Below are 21,101 nucleotides of genomic sequence, written 5' to 3'. Positions count from 1 at the left end.
TATGCATCTCATACCAGTCAACAAGTTTGTCATATTGTAACTACTTACTAAGTGCTTAAAGTGATCTGGAGTGCATAAGGGTACATTTTCAAACGGACTTTAGAAGGGAGGCAAGAACAAGTTGGGTATTAGGAGAGCAGCTGGCTGTGAATTTTTTTTTTTTAATGCGTCCATTAAACAACAGATCAGCCTTCCCCTGAGAGCCCACATGCTCCACTCAAGCCTCCCAAACTTGCCTGCAACCCTCTTTTCAGAGCTTGCGGTCGGCTTCCCAGGAGTCCTCTCATAGATTATCCACATATACACCCCTCCCGCCCTCCCTCTGTCCGGCTCCCACAAGTGCAGGGCCAGTAGGGAAGGGGTCAAGTTAGTGGGGGCCTATCTCGGGTCCTCCTGTAACTATTCTCTCCTCCCACCTTGCATTCCCCAAACCGTATCTCCACTTTTCACCTCCCCCTGTGAGGGACAAAGCAGGGTCTCTTTCCCACACACACTTGGAAAGTTGTCAAATAATTTAAGCCAGGGTGTTTGCTGATAACAAAGGTGCTGTGGCCGATAAGGAAAGTGTTGGCCAGATAGGCTTCACATCCCAGGAATATTTGCATTTTCATGGGGGCCTTTTGAAGAGAGAGGGAACTGAAATTTGGGGTAGTTCCCCGGCATAGTCTTAGACCTCGCTAGTCTTTGCGGAAGTGTCCCCACCCCTTTTGGATCAATGCCCACCTGCTACTAGATGGGTGGTCAGAGACCTGCGGGCCCAACTAGCTGGATACCTGTGTCGTCCTCACGTCCCGCCTTCCCCTCGTCTCTCGCAGCTGTGGGAAGGATGGCCGGGGAGGAGGTGGGGGAAATGCTGGTTTCGCCCCAAATTGGGAGACACAGTGTTAGAAGATTATTTCCACTTTTAGCGGCACAGTTACATGAGAAACAAATTTGTATAAAGATTATGATTTGAAATGAGCTATCTAAACAAGATGGACTATCAAACTGCACTTTTTAGTGCACTGTTGAATATAAATCTCCAAACTGGCCAACAATGACCTACAGTTTAGTATCGTAAAATACAAACTGAACTTGTCTCTTTCAGTGTTTTGTTGGTATAAGTTCTAAATATCCTCTCATGGGAAGAACTTACTTTTATTCTGAGATTCTTTCCTATCTTTTAAAACAGTCTTCTTTCCTGTGTTTGGTATTTTTCCGATGTTTTGGTATTATTATTTCCAATCCTTTTTCTTATATTATATATTATTATGGTTTCTATGTTTAGACTTACTGTTATCTGTGTGTGGTATTCCTATTTCTCATGTGTTTATAATAACAACCGTTTAAACATCTTTGTGATATTAAAACATCCTTGGTATTAAAACATGATAAATGACAATGACAGGAGGCAGAGACGTGGTTTTGTTCATTGCTGTGCCCCCAGCCCCTAAGACACTGTGTGGGGCATAGTAGAGATCAATAAATATTTATTGAACAAATGCATATATGAATGATGGGTCTTAGAAATTACATTCTTATCTGTCATACGAGTTGGCAATTCTGTATCAATCCCTAAATTTTAAAGTTACCAATTCATGGGGCGCCTGGGTGGCACAGTCGGTTAAGCGTCCGACTTCAGCCAGGTCACGATCTCGCGGTCTGTGAGTTCGAGCCCCGTGTCGGGCTCTGGGCTGATGGCTCAGAGCCTGGAGCCTGTTTCCGATTCTGTGTCTCCCTCTCTCTGACCCTCCCCCGTTCATGCTCTGTCTCTCTCTGTCCCCAAAATAAATAAACGTTAAAAAAAAAAAAAAGAAAAAATAAAGTTACCAATTCATGAGATCCATGGGTTTGGAACACAGAACAGGGAGTCAGAGCAGCTCTAATTTAACTTGACCTTGGACAAGTGATTCGATCTCTACAGGCCTCAGTTTCCACACCTGTGGAAAGGAATTGATACTAGTCGTTACTTTGTTGGGTCATTTGAGGATTGCAGGAGGTGTCTTGCAGGCCCTGGCGGGGGACCGGGGGTAGGAGACTCCGTCCAGGGACTGGACTGGCCTCCCGGGCAATGAGGTGTGACTGCCGTTCGTGTTTATGCTTGGCCAGCCCTCTGGATACAGCTTACCCCCACCCCTAGTAATTCCGCTCTGAACATCTGAAGAACATAGAGGTATTCTGATGATAGAACGACCTGCCAGTTGGTTTTCCTCAGGTGTAGGGAGCGAGAATAAAATGAGCACACCCTTCAGTGAATTCTGATTTTTTTTTCTTAAAAGCTTAAAATTTACTTTTTCAATAGGACAAATATTTTTATTCTTAGAAAAACTAAGCACTTAGTATTAGCAATTGGTTACATACCTGGTTATGGGTTTTCCCCTGCCCCCCACACTCAAAAATAATTCCAGGACGTATTATTGTTATCTTACAGTTATGGAAACAGAGTTCAGATTGATTAAACGGCTTGATCACCGTCTCTTGTTAGCAGGCGGGAGAGCTAAGGTTGGGGTTTAGGTCTGATTCCCAAAGCCATGCTGTAACTGCAGCGTGCTGCTGCACGGAAGGGAGATTGCATCTATTTGTCTGTTTGGGTGGAAAATTTGGAGACAGGACTCCCTTTAACCTCTCTCTAGATAAGATTCATTCAGCCTCTGAACGAAATCCTTTTCCATTCTGACTGCTAGAGATCAGGCTCTGCAACTCATTAGCTGTGTGACTTTGAATAAGCTGCACACCCTCTCTGAACTTCAGCTTTTCCTCTTGCAAAGTGGAAACAGCAACTTCTGCCTCTCTCTCTAGGTTGATGCCTTGTGAAGGTGCCTTGTAAAGTGCTAGATACACGCGAGATAGCGTTGTTAGTGAGTCCCCACGATTTCCTAGCCAGCTTCCTCTCCTCTATGGATCTGTTTCACTGATGAAAGAGTTCTTTGCAAAGCTCTTCCTTGTATATTTTTAATTGCCTTGGTTTTTACTTTACCCCAATTGTCTATTTCCTTTAACTTTCCCTTTCTTTCCCCCCACCTTGGGCTATCTTTCCATTAGATTCCACTGATTAGTCAGGGAACAGAACTATTTCAAGTGCTTGGTATTTTGATCCATTTCACACTCTCCTTTTGCCTCCCTTACCCCCCACCGTGGGCTTTCAGTCAATTGTGCTTAGTCTCCAGACTTCTAGCGCAGGCTGCCTTTAAAACTTCTGCCTTCCAGTATACTCCCTGTTTTGCTACAACCCCTTCCCCCCGCCCCAGGCAGGAAAAAAGCTGATTGCACCACATGAATGGAGGAGAACAGTGCCTCATGACCTTGGAAGGTTGTGTGCCGGAACAAGTGGTGTCCGTAGTGTTAGAAATGTCCCAGCACTCAGTGAGCTTTAGTTTTGCCTCTAAGTGGGTTTCAAAGTTCCAAATATGCATTTGCAACCCAAAACACGGACATGCTCTCTGCTCTCCTCAAAACGATCATCCTTGTTCTAAGTATCAAAGAAGTTCTCGAACCACCCCTCTGTGTTCATCGGGCAGCAACTGTGTACCAGGTCCTAGGTTAGGCGCTGTGGGGATGTCAAGAATGGAACGGAGCCCTTGATCAGTAGGGCTGCTGGGGACAACAGACTTGCAGACAACACGGACATGAAATGAATTCCTCCTTTTTCTCCTCAAACAAAAACCTCAGCCTCAGAACAACACTTCAAGGGATTCGAATATAACCTTCTGAGAACAATCTTATGTTAAGGACCACCTCCGGGCTGAGCCTGATATCCTGGAGCCCCAGATCACAGCTTTAAGTTCACCCCCAAGAGACTCTTTGCATGCAAGAGGCTTACGTGTGCGTGCTTCGGTTGTGGTCAGTGCGGGGACAGCGTCCACCCCCGCCCCCCACCTCTGTACCCTGTCCCCAGGGCACCTCAAGGAATCAGGCCAGGTGAGGAAAGCGGTCACTCTATCAATCCCTGGAGGGGGAAGGGAGGAAGACTTTTCCCCTTTGATTCCTCCTCAGCTCTGGCCAGGTGCTGCCCTTACAGTGGTATCTCCAGCAGCCGGTACCTGGGTTGACCCTGGACTAACTGGAAACTTCTCCCTACAGAGGCTGTGTGGTGTGAGGGACACATCTTCCATTTCCTAAGAAGGTCAGGGCCACTGTCTTAGTTTGCTAGGGCAGCCATAACAAAGTATCCCAGACTGGGTGGCTTAAACAACAAAAATTTATTCTCTCACAGTTTTGGAGGCTGGAAGTCCAAGATCAAGGTATTGGCAGAATTTGTTCCTTCTGAGGGTGTGAGGAAGAATCTGTTCCATGCCTCTCTCCTAGCTTCTGGTGGTTTTCTGGCAATATTTGGCGTTCCTTGGCCTGTAGACCTCTCAGCCCATACTCTGCCTTTATCTTCACATGGTGTTCTCTCTGTGTCTGTCTCTGTGTCCAGATTTCCCCTCATTATAAGGACACAGTCATATTGGCCTAGGGCCCATCCGGCTGACCTCATCTTAACTTGATCATCTACAAAGATTCTATTTCCAAATAAGGTCACGTTCCCAGGTACTGAGGGTTAAGACTTCAACATCTTTTGGGGGAGACAGACTTCAGCTCCTAACAGCTCTCTCTCTCAGATGGCTCAACTTTTCCTCAAGATTCCTTGGTATTTCCACCTTCTTGCTCCTCCTCGGTTCCAGAGGAGTCTCTCTCTTCCTTGCCCAGGCTAACGCCTTCCCTGGGTCCCCTGATTCTGTCCCTTCCCGCGTCCTCCAGGGCCTCCTCTGTCAGTTAGCCTGTCCTGGGCGCCTCTTCAGGATCTCCCAGACTTATAAACTTGTTTAGGCTTTATAGCTGCTTCCCATGGTCCTGCCGTTCCTGCGTTCCGTTCTCCTGGTTTTGTTTTGTTTTCTTTCACAAACCGCTGTGTCTATTCCTCTATCAGTCACCCCCTCTCCACCCCCAAATCAAAGCTTGCCCTGTCAGAAGAGCATTTGAGAAGCGGTGGACCCTGATGTCCGAGTGTGCAGGCTTCGGAGTCAAGACTACCTGGGTTCAAATCCTTGTTCACTTAATCTGTCTAACCCTCAGTCTTATCCGTCTGTCCCTGTGCATGACGACAGTGTCCACCACACGGGGTGTTTTGAGGATAAATGAGGTGGCGCGTTCATTACCTTAGCACAGCTCTTGGTAGACAGGGAGGTCTCAGCTACGTGTTAGCATTTCAATTTTTGGTGATTTCAGCTTTTCCTATTGCCACGAAGATGGTAATTATGTCTGTGCGTTCTGCTGCAAGTCAATTACTTTCCACCTTTCCACCTCATCCTAGACACTTTATTTAGAAATGCTACTAACATTTCAATATATCCCCCAAACTAAGCCCTGTCCTTGCCTTCCCGTGCCCCCCTCCCCCTGCCCCCAGCACACACACTCCTGAGCTTCTGTCTGATTTTTCTATTTTTGCTAATGGCACCATTACATTCATATCAGCTCTGGACACAAAACTTGGAGTCTCTGTTCCCTTTCTTGTACCAACTATATCTAAGCAATAGCTAAGTTCTGTAAATGTTATTAGTGAAACATTTTAAAACACACGTGCTCCTATCTATCCTGTCCTTCCATTTCTTTCTTTTTAAAAAATTTTTTATGTTTCTTTATTTTTGAGAGAGAGAGAGAACACAAGCAGGGGGAGGGCCAGAGAGAGAGGGAGACCCAGACTCGGAAGCAGGCTCCAGGCTCTGAGCTGTCAGCACAGAGCCCGACGCGGGGCTCCAACGCGGTCAACCACGAGATCATGACCTGAGCCGAAGTTGGATGCTCAACCCACTGAGCCACCCAGGCGCCCCCAGACTATTCCAGTAGACTGCACTCTGGGTCTCCAGTCCCTTCCTGTCATGATCACTTACACACACTGCCACCAGATTATTCTTCTTAAAATGCAGCTTGATCATGGAAACTCTCCTGTAGAAAAACATTCAATTGCTCCCTATTGCTTATCAAGTAAAACCCACACTTTGGCATTCAAATGCCTTTATAGTAGGGCTTTTCTTCCTTCTAACCTCCTTGTAGGCGCTTAAGCTTTGACTACACATTTCAAACATGTACAGTATCCTCTATTTTTCATTTTTTTAAAAAATTTGTTTGAATGTTTATTTTTGAGACAGAGAAAGAGACAGAGGGAGAGAGGGAGAGAGAACATGAGTGAAGGAGGGGCAGAGAAAGAGGGAGACACAGAATCAGAATCAGAAGCACACAGACAGATTCAGAAGCAGGCTCCAGGCTCTGAGCTGTCAGCACAGAGCCTGATGCAGGGCTCGAACTCACAAACTGCAAGATCATGACCTGAGCCAAAGTGAGATGCTTAACTGACTGAGTATACCCAGGCGCCCCTCTATTTTCCAATATTCTTCTCAAATATACTTTCCTTTTGGTAGGCTTCCTTGTTCACTTTACTGGGGGCGGGGGGTAGTTCTCTCCCTTTGCTGGTCTTCAATATCTTATTTGGTATCTACCCCTTGCGGGGCCCTGAACACAATCTGTCCCATATTCCCTGGTAGCTAAGAGGACAGAGACATTCTTCTGTCCCATTGTCATATCTCCTGCAACTTTCAAACAGTGCCTGATACATGTCGATACATATAATTGTTGAGACTTTTGACCTGAATTGAAGAGTACTCAACCTTCCGTATCGGTTTCCTTTTCAAAAGGGCTTCAACAGACAAATGTGAATGGATGCTGCAGTCAAGTGTAAAATCAGAAATTCATCTCTCAGCCCCCTGGAGCCTCCCTCTGCCTGCCCCGCCCGCAAGGTCTCTTCATGGCTTCCCTTGCCTGTCATCCACACTGGGGGAAATTCATGGTTTCAGGGGAAGTGTGAACTTAGGACTTGAAGACATACCTCCTTCCTCCCTTCCCACACTCCTTTTTCTTCCTAATCCTGGCAGTCTCTCAACTTGTACTTCATGCTCAGATTCTTTCTTCTCTCTGCTTCTTTTCTTTCTACCTTTTCCTCTTTGCATTACTGTCTGTATCCGCATCCAGTTGTAAACAAGATTCTGAATCTGGGGCTCGGCTGGGGATGGGCAGCAGAGAGAATCAGACATTAGGGCTGGGGAAAGGCTAGCCCATGGGGCCAAGTCATGGCCCCCTCTGGCTTCCTCCTGGTCTAGCAGCCAGGCTGCAGACTTGACCTAACTGTCCTCCTCACTAACCGGGGACTCTTAGACTTGCAGCAACTTCTCTTTGTCCTATTAGTGGGATTTAATGGAGAACAGAGAGGCTTTCAAAGTGATGGCTTTATTCACAGAGACCTATGGAATGCAAAGTACTTTTCTCTTCCATTTACAGAACCAACAGCTGAGAGTCAGGAATTCTCCCCACAAAGCCCTGCTAGCCATTCCTTCCCTCCCCCTGGCTTCTCACCTCCAGATCTCTCTACCCCACAAGTGCACTATCAAATGACTGTGGGCGCCCCGGGGAGGTGCAATTTAATCTTCAACCTGTTTCTCCACGGAGACTGCTTTTCTGGAGCACATTTTTGGGAAAGCATAAATGTTTTAGGTCTGATCAACTAGCATTCCTTGTCCTGCCCATGGCTGGGCCCCTCTATTAATGCGTCCCTTTGTCTCCATCAGCAGTCTCTTTGTAAACCTGTTTTGTGATCTCTGGTCGCATCGGTAACCCCTCCTTGCTGTCATGATTCCTCAAGCCAGGTTTGCACCAAATCACCCATGTGTTTGGAGACCATTGCGCTAGGAAGGAAGATGGCTCACATGGGCATGTCCGAGTGCTCAGTCAGCCCTTGTCTGTCGCAAAATAAGCCCGACACCCCATGCACTCTGAATCCTCTCAAGGAAACCAAGTCGTTGAACTACATGTTAAGTTGAATTCTGTTTCTGGTGTAAGCATTTTCGGGGACTAAGAGCACACTTTGTAGACTAGGTTAAACTCACACGAAACACATTTGTAAATCCAAGGTATTCTTTATCACTTACTGCTATTACTCAGAATAACCTGGTTTTAGCACATTATAACAGGAAGGTGGTATTCTTCGAGTATACTGCAACCCCTCACGCTTGGGGCTAAATTTCTTGCGAGTATAACAAATGTCTAGAGATTTTGCTTTCTGAGCCGACCTCAGTATAGGATATCTGTAACTCCCAGGGCTCCTGGGGACAGCCAGCCAGTGCAGCAGTAATCTTCTGAAAGTGGTTGGTTGACTATAACCATCCCCAACACTATGGATAAAATTCACAAATAAAATGTCGAGAGAAAGAAGAGAGTCATAAATAATAAAATACTCTAGGATTCCATATTTTAAAGTTTAAAAGTAGAGTAAACAAATCTATTATGCTACATGTCAGGATGGCGGTTACCTTGGGGAGGTAGTGACTGACACACAATGGGGAGCACCTGGGGTGCCGGTAACATTTCCGGCACAAGTAGGTTCTCTTTGTGAAATTTCACAGCACTATACTTTTGTGATTTGTGCACTTCTTTATATGTGTGCTGTATTCTGATAAAAAGTTCTGTTAAAATGTGGTTTGTCAAGATTCTGGCTGCTGGGCTTGGGAGCAGTGACAGGTGAGAGGATTACATTGCTACTGTAGTAAATTATCTCCTTCAGGGACTCTTGAAGGTAGCAAGTTCCTTCCAGCCTCCACAAATGGCTGTAGAAGGGGCAGGCTCAAGGGCCGACTCTCAAAGTACATGGTAAAGCTTAAGAAGATCTAGGGATTTTACCGGATACTCCTCATGCTCTTGGATGCTCTACTTCTGAATCCTAAAATAAGGGAGGAGGGTGAGAAGATCGAGTCTCCCATTAGGAAAGCCAAGGAGGGAAGGTAGCCTTCTTCTTGCTCCCTGCCACTGGGGAGTGGCTGTGCAGCCCAGGCGTGGCCAATGGATGCAGTGGCCCTGGTATTTGAATCTTTGGGGCAGTTGAAACTGTTCTAGGCAAGAGAGGCGGAGATTGAGGTGCCTAGGGACTTCGTACTGAGTGTCCAGTAGAAGCGAGAGGCCATCAACGGTGGAGCCTGCCACAGCCTTCTCGACGGCCTGGTTTTGTTGCGTGATCTGAACGAGTTCTTGGCTGCCCAGCCTTTCTTAGACTCGGTCTCACTTCCAAGCCTCCTCCTCAGTTCTGAGGATAATATCAGATACCCTTTCTAAGTCCCTTTTCTGGTTAAGGTAATCAGAGTAAGTTTCTGTTAGTTGCATTCAAGACCCTTGACTAGTAGAAGAGCTCCCCAGTGAAAGAGATTGCCAATTCCGCTTGCAATGCTTTACCAAAACTTTATCACATAGCTTCTCATTCACTAACTAGAGATTATTTGGGGTTAACTATGCTGCTGTTTCAAAAATACCAATGTTCCTACAGGGCAATTTGTACCTCGATGTGAATTCTTTGAACCCAGTTGGTTTTTCCTTTGTGTCTATCTGCGATCAGTACATAAGGAAAAAAGGATGGAGGGGGCATCTGGGTGGCTCAGTCGGTAAAGCATCTGACTCTTGATTTCGGCTCAGGTCATGTTCTCTAGGTTTGTGAGTTTGAGCCCCACATTGGGCTCCTCGCTGACAGTGTGGAAACTGCTTGGGATTCTCTCTCTCTCCCTCTCCATCTCCCTCTCTCTCTCTCTCTCCATCTCTCTCGCTCTCAAAATTAAAAAAAATTAGGATGGAGGGGGGTGGTTCAGGAAGAGTTCATTTTGGTCTTGGGCCATTTCAGGGAGGGCAGGAAGGTGGGGTGGGAAGGTACCAAGGTGGGGAACCTTATGCGGTCAGAGAGTTTCACAAGGTCACAGGATTCATAGGGGGGAGGGAAAAGAAGACACCATGAAATAGGAAAGGGATCAGAGCAATGTGTCAGAGAACCAAAGATACATTTTGCAATTTACCTTCAGGCCGCTCTCTTGCATTGGAGTATTTTTTGTTTTGTGTTAGGGTAGGTAATTGGGAGCTCTGGTCTGTTAGAGTTCTGGGAGTGATTACAGGTGATTTATCATGTTACTGCAACTCCCAGCTTATGTACAGACACCATCAGGAGAAGCAGTGTGGGTTCAGGATCCACCCTGCCGGACCAATCTTCATAAAACAACGGGAGCTCACTCAGAACCAGTTATGCCAGACTAAGCTCATTTCCTTTGTTGATGGGGTTACTAGGCTGGTGGGTTTCAGCAGGATATAGGCCTTGTGAGCCTGGTACAGTTAAGTGGATTTGTAATTGGTCGAACCATCCCACACAAAGACTAATGATTAATGAATCTGTGTCAACTTTCAGGGAGGTCTCTAGTCATTTGCTGCGGGGTCTCAGTCAACATTGCTATTAATGACTCGGACGGGTTCACAGGACACAGTGATCAAATTTGCTGGGAGGGTTAGCAACTACGTTGGATGACAAGATCAGGATTTAGAATGCTCTCAGCGGACTCAAGTGACATCCCGGGCGTAACAAGGTGGGATTTAACAGGGATAAAGGGGAAGTCTTACACTTAACCCTAAAAAGCCAACTGTACGTGTAGAGGCTGGAGGTGACTTGGGGTGACGCGAGCACAGCTGAGGGAGAATCACCCTGAGGCGGGGCCTGGCGTGCCTGAGAGCACGGCGACTCCGCCTGCCCCCACCTGCAGAGGGGGCTTCATTCCGGGTGCCGCCCTTAAAGAGCAGCTGAGACAAACTGAAACATGGCCAGAGGTGGGACCCGGCCATGAAGGGGCTCTGAAGCCATCTTGTAGGACAGTGAACAGCTGAAGGACGCCTAGCCTGGAGAGGAGAGGGCTTGGAGACAGGCCACCTATTTTGAATCTTGGCAGGCCTGTAAAGTGGAAGGTGATTCAGTATGGTGATCTGATGTCTCAAAGGGTAAAACTCACAGCTGTGGGTGGAACTTTTGGCTTCTACCTAAAATATAGAACTTAGGAAAGCTTCCCAACAACTAAGGAAGCAGGAAAGCACAAACAGTAAGACCCCAGGCTTAGGAGTTCAGCTTTGGTTTGAATCCCAAATAGTCTACTTGTTAGTTGTGTTTTTGGGTAAGTTTATCTCACCTTTCTATTTTCAGAGGGATTAACTGAGATAATACTACAGCACCTAGCCTGTGGCCTGTTATATGCAGGGACTCTATAAATGAGAGCTATTTTATAATGGTTGTTACAATTGCTCACAAGTACCCTGGGGCGGGGGGGGGGGGGGTGGCTCCTGGCTTGGTCCACTGAGCGTCCAACTCTTGATTTTGGCTTAGGTCATGATCTCATGGTTCCAGTGTGGAACCTGTTTGGGATTCCCTGTCCGTCTCCCTCTCCCTCTCTGCCCTGCCCCTGCTTGTGCACTCGTTTTCTCTCTCAAATAAATAAATACACATTTGAAAGAATGTATTCAGGTGGAAGTGAGCTTGAGCATAGCTGGAATGAGGGAGAGGGAATTTTATGTATTTTATGGGATGGTAAGGGAAAGGTTGGTTGGTAGGACCCACTTAATTCTGAGATTTGATGTCTTTTGGACAAAATGAAATGTGCATCTTAGCAGAGCAAGGAACAAGGGCTATGCCCCATTTCTGTATTTTTTTTCCAGATGTATTCCCAGAACAGCCAGGTTTTATGATTTACACTGCCTAAGAAGTTGTTCTCTTCCTCAAACTCTGTACATTTAAAACTTGACTTTTGGGCCAGATATAAAATATAAATCCTAATCTTAGTGAGACCTTCTCTTTACTGAGGCTATGTTATAGGCTAGGCAGTGTGTTAAATCACCTTCCATAAATCTTTGTGACAACATCCTAATATGATGCCAAAGGAATAGTGTATAATAAGTATGGCATAATAAACATCTAATATAATGACATAGGAATATTGTATAATAAGTATCATAGAACATTTTAATATGATAATATGAAGTATTATATAATAAATGTCACAGGAACATTGAGAGGGAAGCAATTAATTCTTTTTTTTTTTTTATAATTTTTTTTAACGTTTATTTATTTTTGAGACAGAGAGAGACAGAGCATGAATGGGGGAGGGTCAGAGAGAGGGAGACACAGAATCTGAAACAGGCTCCAGACTCTGAGCTGTCAGCACAGAGCCCGACACGGGGCTCGAACTCACGGACCATAAGATCATGACCTGAGCTGAAGTCGGCCACTCAACCGACTGAGCCACCCAGGCACCCCGGGAAGCAATTAATTCTAACTGGAGGATTAGGAAAGGCTTCTTGGAGAAAGTGGCATATGAGTTGGGTCTTAAACGATGAGTAAGACTTTAATTGATGGGAGGCAGTGGGGGCAAGGCCATCCAGGCTGGGAAATGGCTTAAACAAAAGCACAGAAGTAATTAGTGGAGATAATGAGCCATCTTCCCAGGGCAGACTCTGCCTTTCTGATTATGGATGCCATCATCCTTGCCATCCTTGATGATAGCACGTTAGTATGAAATTATAGGAAAGATTTTGCAGTCAATGAGTTGTTACCGTTGCTCCTGTACCGAGGTTATTTTCGTGTGTTCTCATTAAAGTAGATGGAATGCTTGCGACATGCGAGCAGAGCCCCGAGGTCTGGACAGGCAGGTGACCCTGGACAACTCAGGAAGGGAGATCAGTCAGGGAGAGCTATGCGGCAGGAAAGGAGGTCCGGGAACCCACACTGAAGTAGGCCTTCTCCACCTACCGGGGAGAGGCTGTTGTGGCTTTGAGAAGGTCATCTCTGGCTGGAAAAAACCCACCAGGTGGAAGAGGCTCCGTGGATGGGAATCTAGCAATACTCAGGCTGGAGGACCCTGTGCCATTGTTTTCATGCATGCCTGTACCTATGGGAGGAGGCCTGGAAGCTGAGAGTGACCAGGGGCCAATGGGAGGCACAGAGAAGCAAGACCTCAGGTCAGGGTGGTTTCCCATGGATGGATGGAACCCCCTCCACCCACCCCAATCTGTCTGCTCTCAGAAAATGAGGCGCTCTGAGAGTAGCTGCACCTAGCTGTCAACCAGCGTTAGGGCAGGACAGTACTTGAGGAGCTACCCTGGTCCACATTGACCACAACTGGCCTATCAGTGACCAAGGGGAGTAGGCTGAGTGATGACTCCAGAATTTCCAGATCTGCGGCACTTAGGGACAGAAATCAGGTTGGGGGAGGTGTTGGGATTCTTGTCTTAGAGCTGCTGTTGCATATCATGCACTGTTTTCACTTGGATGGTATGGTGTAAGTCAAGGAGCAAAGCAATGCTTTTGAAATATGCTTTTGTTCACATTTCATATAAGATTAAGAATATGCCCACTGTCCATTTCAGTGGGAGAGGTGCTGATGGAGATTAAAGGGACTGGGCTCGAAGCCACCCCTTAGCAGGTGGACCAGGTAGAACCCGGGGCAGAGCCCTGGTGCCTGGAATTGTTCCTGGGCTCCAGCCTGAAATGGGATTCAGGGATAGGACTCCAGTGTCCTTGGTGGAGGGAACGTTTAGTCCTCTCTGGAGAAGTGGGAGAGGGCGAGAAGGCTAAGATTGCCTAAACCAAGACTAATAAGTAAAGTCATCATTTATTGGGCACTTACCATGTTGTAGATCTTGTCTCACTCCTGACAGTAACGTAGGTTACTGACGCAGGTATTTCCTGTACCCATTTTGCTGAAAGGCTGTGTGACATGTTCAAGGTCACAGAGCTAGACTCCAAAGCCCATGCTTGCAACTACCACCCTAACCTTGGGATGGGCCTGGGAAATGGGGCAGGGCTAAGAATAGAGGGAGAATGGCTAATTAAGGGGCTGGAGTATAGTAGGCGGAGGCAGGAGCTGGCTTATACCCTCAAACTGATGCTAACTGACACATACTTACCCGATACAATTTTCATCAAAGAATTTATTCTAACAAGGAAGGGTAAGATCTTGGGCACTGGTGGAGGGGGAGGGGGGGCAGACATGATTATCAGAAGAAGACATAAGGGGGAAAAAAAGGGTTTGAGGCACATTTTGCTAACTCGTAAGTTTTTCATGGGCCGGCCTGGCTATAGATAAGACTGGTCTAGTGAATGGGGAGAATTCGAGAATTGAGCCAGCGAGATGAATACCACCGTGCGTCTTAATCTAGTCAAGCTGGTGCAATTCCATCTGAGGAAGAGAAAGCAGCTGGAGAATTCTCTGTGGTTTTGGGGATTAGCTCTCTGAAGGGCAGTGCTAACCAAGGGGGAGATGACTACACAGGCCAGTCATAATTATGTCTTTCATTGAATGAGCATCTTCTAGTTGATTCGGTCATTTGAAGCAATCGATCTCTGAGCTGGGAGGAAAGGTTGGGGAAAGGTGAAGGGGAATAACCAGTCTTTTTGCCTCGACTGAGGAATGTAAGACGTGACACCAAAATGAGCTACCGCATTAAACCACCCAAAGCAAAACAATAATACAGCAATTTGACCGATTTCTCAACCTTGCATCTGGTTACGTGTCTATTTTTGGAGGATTTTTCTCTTCATTCCCGTCACTTGAATACTGACCGCTTTCCAGGCACGTCAGCTCAGTAACACTCAGGGTGTATGTCACAAGATCTGTGGGTCTGAGGAAATCGCAGCACACACAGCCAAGGACCAAAATGTCCCCGGCTGCTTGGCAAAGAAAGGTCAACCCACGGCAGGCGCCGGGGACATAGCATCGCTGGCTTGCAACGCTAACAATCCTTAGTGATTAGCAAATGAAGAAGATGTGTCTGTGATGACTGTGCGGTCTCATACAGTCCCAGTGTCAAGGACTTCTTTTTCCTTCTGAATTTGCTTTTTTTTTTAAATGTATTTCATTCTTCAAAAAGATAGTTCTTTAAATACATACCTGAATGTGGCTTACTTGTTTTGCGTTTGGAAGACTTTTCACATGAGTAAGTTAACATGTCTGAAGGAGAAAAACACCCTGCCTATTATCCATATGGTGACATCATGCATTTCAATGTTTGGTTTTGGAAAATATGGTCACAGTTAGGGAGTCAAAGTCTTTTTCCCTCCACCTATAAGAGTCAGCTCCTTACCAGAAATAGAGTTTAGGGGGTGCCTGAGTGGCTCAGTTGGTTAAGCATCCGACTTTGGCTCAGGTCACGATCTCATGGTTCGTGGGTTTGAGCCCCGCATTGGGCTCTGTGCTGACAGCTCAGAGCCTGGAGCTGCTTTGGATACTGTGTGTCTGTCTCTGTCTGCCCCTCCCCCACTCATGCTCTGTCTGTCCTCTCTCAAAAATAAGGAAACATTAAAACAAAAAATAGAGTTTAGGACAGACCAGGAGAAGAGTGTAATAGGGGTTTTGGCATGTAGCGCCCCAAGTAAGTTCTGGGGCTACAGTCAGCTGACAAAAGTTGGAAAGACAACGGATATCCATGAAGCAACTTTCTCATGTGTGGCTCCAGCCAAGTGCTTCACCACGCAGTCTAATCTAATTTCAGAAAGACCCTCTGAGGTGGGCACCATGAACCCACTTTATAGATAAGGACACTGAGGCCGCCACCCCTATTGGTGCCCCTTAAAAAGACCGAACAGTGGATTCTTTAAGTTCAAAATGTCTTTTTACAGGATGTACCTATAAAGAAGTGACTTTTTCCTAGCAGAAGAAAAAAAAAGGAAAAGATGACTTTGCCCAGAAGGGAGAAGCCCTCCTCTGCTGTGCTTGCATCATGCAGCCCGACTCTTCCTCCAGGAAATCTACAGGTGATATGTCGTTGGGATCTGTGATGGCTTCTGAGATGGTCTTACATTTGCACCTCCTTCACACTAGAAACAGAGTTTCAAATCTCCCCAGGGGCTCCCATATCTTGCATGTAAGTTGTTTGAGATAACTCTGTGGACCTAACATGATAAATCTTTCCTGGAAGCTTCTGCTTTGACTCAAGAGAACCTAAATAAAAGTTTTCAGAGTGCCATTGCATATTATCCACACCCTTTCAAAGGAATCCAAAGTGGAGATTACAATATATTGTTTTAATTACAAAGGGATAATAGCCTTAAGTAAAGGAGTTTTCCCAAGAAGAAATGAGTCTCACAAAATGAGGGGGGGGGGGGCGGGGAAAGCCACTGTGATTGTTATTACTGGTTTTATTCAGGGTGAGACCTCAGTAAGATTGGGACAGAGGCCAACGTGTATTTGAGCAACCCCCTACTTCCCTATGCCATGGTTATGGAGAAGCCTGTTGACCTTGTCTCTACAAAGGGATGGCCCTATGTACTTTTATTTACTGCTTTCTGAGTCAAAATGAGTCATTAAAGAAGTAGCTTAGCTCAACTCCATTCCTCTGGTAGAGTGTAAATTCACCATAGTGTGCTGCTACATACAAAGCAATAAAACATGGTCCTTACCTTGGGGGAGATGATAATTCCTGGGGAGGTAGAACTCGTTCTCCTCCAGGATGTGGTAGGATAATATAGTGCATTACTGAGGGCCATCTGGAGCTTTAAAGTGATCTTCTGTCTCTGTCCTCTGCCTCCTTCCAGCAAGATTGCCACCTCTCATATACTACACGGAAGACTTGAATCTTTACTTGTTAGCAATTTGCTGGGAGACCAATGCGTTTAAGAAGGTGATGGTGTGCCTTTCTCTGCAACAAATCAGCTTAATGCCACCCACAGTTCTTCCTTTTCTGTGGCATATTATGGTTTATAATAAGAAATGTATATTTGATCTTTGCCATGTCTGGCACAGAGCTTCTAAAACCCTTGGGATTTCCTAAGGGCTAAGCTCGATCAAGTTGTCTTTGTTTTATTCATCACAAAACCCTTTCAACCACACCTGAGTTTGTGCTAGTGAAGTGACTTTTGGGAAACTCCTAAGGATGGGGCCTGGGGAACCAAGCAGGTGATTGAAACTTTCGGCTTCACTCACCTACTTGGGGGGAGGGGAGAAGGGCTGGAGTTTGACTCAATCACCAATAGCCAATGATTTGATCAAGTATTCCTACATCATTAAGCCTCCATAAAAATGCAAAGGACAAGGTTCCGAGAGCTTGTGGATGGGTGAGTGTATGGAGAAGTGGGCTGATGGGAGCGCCTGAAGAGTTCAGGGAAGCCCTCTTTGCACATACCTTGCCCTAAGCATCTGAGTCACTGATAAGCCGAGCACTGAAATTTTTTCAGAGTTTATTTGAGAAAACATCAATTCCAATTGGGCGGCACCAACCCAGAAGTGGTCAGGAGCTAAGGGCAAGGTTCTTATAGAGAAGACTCCCAAGAAGAGCAAGGAAATTCTTTGATTAGCTATAGCCTCAGGTTGCATTATTTGGGAAAGCCTAGTTGGCTGTTGGTGATTGGTTGTTCTTAATCTTGAGGCGTTGATAGGAGTTGACTCTGGCTTAGGTTTCTATTTGCTGATGCGGCTTATGTAGGCTCCCAAGGTGTCAGAGCCACCTCAGTCTAAGGGGCTCCTTGTTTGATTACTTGAATCCACCTTTTCCATCTGGCTGTTTCTGAGTTATATCCTCTTATGATAGTAATCATGTAAATAATAAACATAATAGGGTAAATAAAATGTTTTCCTGAGTTCTGTGAGCTGCTCTAGCAAATGAACCCAAAAACGGGGTTGTGGGAACCCCTGATTTATAGCTGGCAGGTCAGAAGCACAGGTATCGGCGTGGGGGGTGAGCTGTCTTGTAGGACGTAGCCTTTGACCTGTGGTATCTGACGCCATCTCCGGCTGGATAGTGCCAGAGTTAAGTTGTAGGACCCCAGACTGATGTCACAGAATTGCTTGGTGTGGGAAAACCCCTCACCGCCCACACTTGGTAACCAGAAGTGTCAGAAATGAAGTATTGATAGTAGAGGCATGACACGAGAAGTGTTTTTCCCCAAACGCATGGGAAGCCACAGGTTCCCCTAAAAGGGAGACTGCCTGTGTCCATCTCAGCCTCCCATTCTCTCTCTCTCTCTCTCATTCTCACTCTCACTCTCTCCCTCCCTCTTGTATTGATTCAGGTTGCAGCTCCCTTGCCCAGTTTTTCTTTCTGGACCACTGTGGACTGGACACTTTATTGGACTGTCTCCGGGTCTTGGGCCCTCTTTTGCCCCCGGAATGCTGATTTCTCTTCTCCATTCACTCAGTACTCCCAGCTGTGGCTGCCTCTGTTCCCTTGCTGGTTCAAGCTCTACCAGGACAGCACGGGTCAGACTCCTTGGCCCCTGTTTGCTTAGGAGGGCAAGCTAGGCTCTGTGATCCTACTTGGCAAGAACAGCTGTGGTATCCACTGTTCTTTGAGGTTATTTAGATCAATAGATGGGGACTGAGTGATTGGGGGAGCCCCTGGAGAGTCTTGAGATTCTAAAATAACTTTTCTACTGTGTGCTTTCTCCATGACGCGTGCGGAAGTCAGGAAGTCCTCCCACATCACCCTGGAGGGATAGAATGAAAAGAAAAAAAATATATATATATATGTAACCAAGATTTCCAGCTATTTAGTTCCTTGGATGTTGAGCCATCATAAATAACTTTAAAAAAGAGAAATTCTTAAGTGTGGGGGATATGTTGAGTTTCACACAAAGGCCAGATTGACGGTCAAAGCCAGGAAGCACTCTGCACGTGAAGCATCCACCTGAATCAGTTGGGGTCATCTATCTCATGGAAACATGGTTTTCCCCATACAGCTGGGATGTTTGCCATCATTTTAGAGCCGAGCTTCTCAAATTATGATTCCTAGACCACCTGCATCAGAATCATCTAGGGAGCTAGTTACAAATGTAGATTCCTGGGCTGGGGCCAAGTTAGGATGCTTTCAGTTGCAAATAAGAGAAACTCAACTCAAAGTGGCTACCAGAACTGGTTAAATCAGAGTCTCAACAACCTTCAGAGACCTCCTTTCTGCCTTTTTTCCTTACGGCAGCTTTGACCTCAGCTTAGTTCCCCTCGTGCTTAGAAGATGGCTCTCACGTGTTCCAAATGCAGCAGCAATGCTTTCCAGCAGAGGGAAAGACTCTTTAAATGAGGGGATGACCCCCTTTCCAGGAGCCTTCCTGCCTGGGCTGGTTTCCTGGGCATGACGTCCGTGCAGTCACATAGGGCCCTGTCCTCAGAAGGGCCTTGTCTTGGTTTAATGCTTGCTTAAGACAGCACTGTCTTGAAATTCTTAGTAATTTTATCTTTGAACTTGTGTTTGGTGAGTGAAGCCCAGTGAGACAACGGATCAAGCACGCAAGCAGAGGAACCACGTGTTGCTGCCCTTCCTTGCCTCTTGATTCCCAGAGAGTCTTGGCAATGTCCCATGAGCACACAGCATGTGGGACTTCAGCAAGGCTCAAAGCTAGGACAACGTAAGCATGTCATGGAAACCACTGTCTTCAACAGCATACACACATCAAGAAGTAAAATGAAATAGGTGAGTTTTGTACATCCATTCCACAGTTGCAGTGGAACAAAGTACGAGCGTGAGCTACCTATATGAACTGTGTGATTTCAAGGATCCTGCATATAAAGTAAATGCTCTTATACTTACATTTAATACTGGTACTATGCAATGTAATGACAAATCGTAAAATTCGTGGTAATAATTAAAAAAATTAATTTGCGGGGCGCCTGGGTGGCTCAGTCAGTTGAGCGTCCGACTTCGGCTCAGGTCATGACCTCGCAGTCTGTGAGTTCGAACCCCGCGACGGCTCTGTGCTGACAGCTCGGAGCCTGGAGCCTGCTTCGGATTCTGTGTCTCCCTCTCTCTCTGTCCCTCCCTCGCTCATTCTCTGTCTCTTTCTCTCTCTGTCAAAAATAAACATTAAAAAAAAAAAAAGAACCGGGACTTTTTACTATTAACTTTTCATTCATTTGCATTGCTGCAAAGTAAATCCCTTCTCCATTTTCCTCAAAATGTCGGCAAAGGCCTTGTAAGATTTGTGGGGGATGTGAGTCAATCAAGGGAGGGGACTGGGTTTTCACTTCCGGGTGAGAAGGGCCACGTGTGCTGGAAGGTGAGCATTGATAAACTGAATTAATTCCAGAACAGAAGAGACCATGGAAACGTAATAGCTCTGTGAAAGTGCAGACGTGTGGGGGAGAGCATTGAATTTTCCACAGGATGTAGCCTAGAGATTCAAGCCAATCTTATCTGGATCTCAAGTGGCCAGTGTGCCTGCAGCTGACTTTTGGGTTATGTTAGATTTTTATCTTACTTATAATGTCAAGTCCATTTCCTTGACCTTCCATAATCTTGCCTCACCATATGAAGCCAGCCTCCATGCAGAACCCCTCTGCTCCGCTACAGTAACATTGCTATACTCTCACGAACACATCACACTGAGCAGCCTTGCCTCCATTTTCCCTGGATCTCCAATGCCCTTCCTTCCCTCCATTCACACTCCGCATCCCTCCGCCTTGCTCAGCCGCTCCTCCCTGCACACTCTCTGTTTCTGGCACTCGTTGGCCCTACAGTTCATACCCAGGAGGTCTTTCTTTTCTCTTTTTTCTTTTTTTCCCTTCTTTTTAAAAAATAGACTTTATTTTTCAGAGCAGTGTTCAGGTCACAGCAGAATTGAGTGGAAGGTACAGCGAGTTCCCACATACCTGCTGCCCCCATATGTGCATAGTGTGTCCCATTCTCAACATCCCCCACCGGAGCGGTATGTTTTTTACAACTGATGAAACTGCACTGACACATCACGGTCACCCAAAGTCCTTAGTTTACATTAAGGTCCCTTTTGATGCTGTGTGTTCTGCGGGTTTGAAGAAACGTATGAGGACATATATCCCTCGTTATAATGTCATACAGATTATTTCCACTGCCCTAAAAATCCTCTGTGCCCCACCTGTTCACCTTTGCCAGAACGTCATGTAGTTGGAATCACACAGCATGTAGCATTTTCCATTTGGCTTCCTTCACTTAGTAAATATGCATTTAAGTCTCCTTCATATCTTTTGGCTTGATAGCTCACTTACTTTTAGTGCTAAGTACTATTCCATTGCCTGGATGTGCCATAGTTTATTTATCCACTCACCTACTGCAGGACGTCTTAGTTGTTCGGTCTACTCTTACTTAACATACTCTTTTGTATACATTGCCCGTTGCTGTTCAGATCTACCTGGCTTTCAACCCTGCTGTGCTGTGGCTCCTTAAGGCCAGAGCCCTTCTTCTTCCTTGGATGCCCCATGGTGCCTAGCAAGGTGCTTTGTATTAACACTAGATTCTGCCAGCCTGACTGACACTGTCCTCTTTGGGGCCATCCATGCACCAGAACCCCT

The sequence above is a fragment of the Acinonyx jubatus genome, chromosome C1, assembly GCF_027475565.1.
Source record: "Acinonyx jubatus isolate Ajub_Pintada_27869175 chromosome C1, VMU_Ajub_asm_v1.0, whole genome shotgun sequence".
Taxonomy (NCBI): Eukaryota; Metazoa; Chordata; class Mammalia; order Carnivora; family Felidae; genus Acinonyx; species Acinonyx jubatus.
Note: the sequence above shows the minus strand (reverse complement) of the source record.